Below are 2,500 nucleotides of genomic sequence, written 5' to 3'. Positions count from 1 at the left end.
TTGGTTACGAAGAGGAAAATTAATCGTGCTGCACGTGCGAATTTCCGAGCACTTCTTGCCGTACTTTAAGAAGCAACAACATGAAATCACCAAGTTTAGGTTTTGACGACAACGTGAGCAAACAACAACAATTGCAATTGCTAAAATTGCCGATGTTCTTAATTAACTGCGAGGATCATCGCTTCACTTGACTTCATATCAGCAGTTCAATATATAATTCATTTCACATATCATCTCTTTCATTGGTTCATTCATCACGGGAACACTTGAATCCACAAGTGGCCATTGCTCCCAACGTATAAGGCGTCGCACTGACTATCGCGAGGTCACAGGTTCAAACCCCGATGAAGTCCCGAATTTTTTCAGGCTACGCAGCTGTTAAAATTGCGTCCATAACTGCAAGGATCACAGCTTCACTTAGTAAACCATTCATTTACTACCTTTGCTTTAAGCCCGTTCGTATACTATCCATAGTTTTATGGGATGGTTCACCCTTATTGTACAAAATGAACAAGACAGAATAATCGCGAAATACTTGCGATAGCGTTAGGTTATATTTTGGAGTACAGTCACGTTTTCATAGACCTTCGACGACGGCGACGGCAACGAGAACGTCATCTCAAAATATAAATTTGCGCCATTGTTATCACTTGGTGGTTATTTCGACTTTTTAAAATATGACAAGGGTGTGGTAGTTCCTTAAGAATGACACTGGTCGAAACGGCGTTGAATTACCGCTATCGCAAGTATTTAGCAATTGTTTCGTCTTGTTCACGTTTTACAACGAACGGTTTTAAAGAAAAGATAGCAAATAAATGGTTGATAGTTGTATGCTCTCGTTGTCGTCAAAACCTCAAATTTGGTGATTTCCGCACGTCGTTGTTAAGCAGAGTGCCGCAAGTGTACCACGACTGTATAATTTTTCTTCTTTTAACCAATGATATTATCGTTGCCGTAGCCTTCGTCGTGCAAAATGATGCAATATGATGGTTGGCCAACAACTCCGTTGCATGTTGCTGAGTCGTGTTGTTGCATATTGTTGCGTGTTTTTGCGTGTTGTTGCATGTTTTTGCCTGTTATTGCGTGTTGTTGCGTGTTGTTGCATGTTGTTGATAAGTTTCAAACTGGTCAAACGTTGAGCCCCGTACAAACGGACGCAACATTGGCCTTGTTTTCACGAACGGTTCTTCAGGTGGCTTTGCGAGTGACAACCGAAAATTCCTTGAAAACAGTTCCTTTTCCCAACTCGCTCAAAGTTAAGCGAGTTGGTAAATTTAAATAGAATTCTCATTAAATTTAAAGGCCTGGCCAAACGCTCGCAACATTTCAACGCAACATCTTGCAACGGGGTGGCCAACGCACGCAACATTTGCAGCATTTTCAACGCATCATGTCAACGTTCATGTGCCCCAGGCCGCTGGCGCGCAAGAAGTGGACCAAACGCGCATGCGTTAGCGCAACAATGTTGTGTCAAGAGAATGAAGGGGTAGTTTCTAAAGAAACTGTGGTGCTGCGTCGGTGGGGAAGTAGTATAGAAAAATGTGGTTTTATCAACGGAGTTGATAATGTAAATTGGCCACCGTACAGAGATTCTAAAAGCTGACGTTTTGAGCGTTAGCCAACGAGGCCAAACGAGTACAACATCATGTAACATCCAAAATGTTGCACGAAAAATTTGACCGTTTCCAAATTTGATCCAACATAATCCAACATGTTGCAACATATCGCAACATATCGCAGCAGGGTGGCCAAACGTATGCAACATGTTGCGTCGAAATGTTGCGAGCGTTTGGCCAGGCCTTAAGCCACCAAACCAGGTAGCTTAAGCGAGTTGGCAATTACTTTCGGTCAATGAGGAGTCGAATGCGGCTATTCAGATCAGTCGGAAATACAACAGGCCTAGTCATGCTATTTTTATTATTTTTGTTATTGTATTGGCACGTGCTCTCCCCTAATTTAATCTTATCCGTGAAAACACGTATCATTCTTAAGTCGCTTAACGAAGTCTGCAAACAAACCATTTGCAGGAATGTTGAGCAAGACAACAGCTGTCGTAAAAACACAGCCATCGTTGGCCAATAACCCTCAACAAATCTGGGACTTGCTTTGCATGGAGCTTTAAACTCCGTAATGTTACTAGCAATGCATGTTAAAATTTTAGATGAATAGCATTGTTTTCCCTGTTTTAACCAATAATATTGTTCCCTTACTGTCGTCGTTTCTTAAACTCCTTACAAATCAAAACTAGCGCGCGCGATATCACGTTGTCACTCAATCCGAGGAAGGTAATGCAGCCAAGAATTGATAGAAACCATTAAAGTTTCTAAATATTCGATCTCTCTTGGGAGACAAATCATCCTCAAGAAAATGTTTTGACAGTTGACAAATGTTTTTTGACACATAAATGAAACCGGCGAGACATTTTTTTTTTGTCAGAAAATACATTATAATTAAGTAAAGTACGATCGTCCGAGTGAGTGTAGTCCTGAGAAGGATTGTT

At 41.2% G+C, this 2,500-nt stretch overlaps 1 protein-coding gene across 2 annotated transcripts in view; it reads right to left on the bottom strand.

The window, feature by feature from the left end:
* The window catches only part of LOC138038531 (uncharacterized), a 23,357-nt gene that overhangs the window by 4,679 nt on the left and 16,178 nt on the right, over nucleotides 1–2,500 (bottom strand). The window lies entirely within an intron of this gene.

This window comes from Montipora capricornis, chromosome 2, assembly GCF_036669925.1.
Source record: "Montipora capricornis isolate CH-2021 chromosome 2, ASM3666992v2, whole genome shotgun sequence".
NCBI lineage: Eukaryota > Metazoa > Cnidaria > Anthozoa > Scleractinia > Acroporidae > Montipora > Montipora capricornis.
Note: the sequence above shows the minus strand (reverse complement) of the source record. Positions and strands in the feature narration are given on the sequence as shown.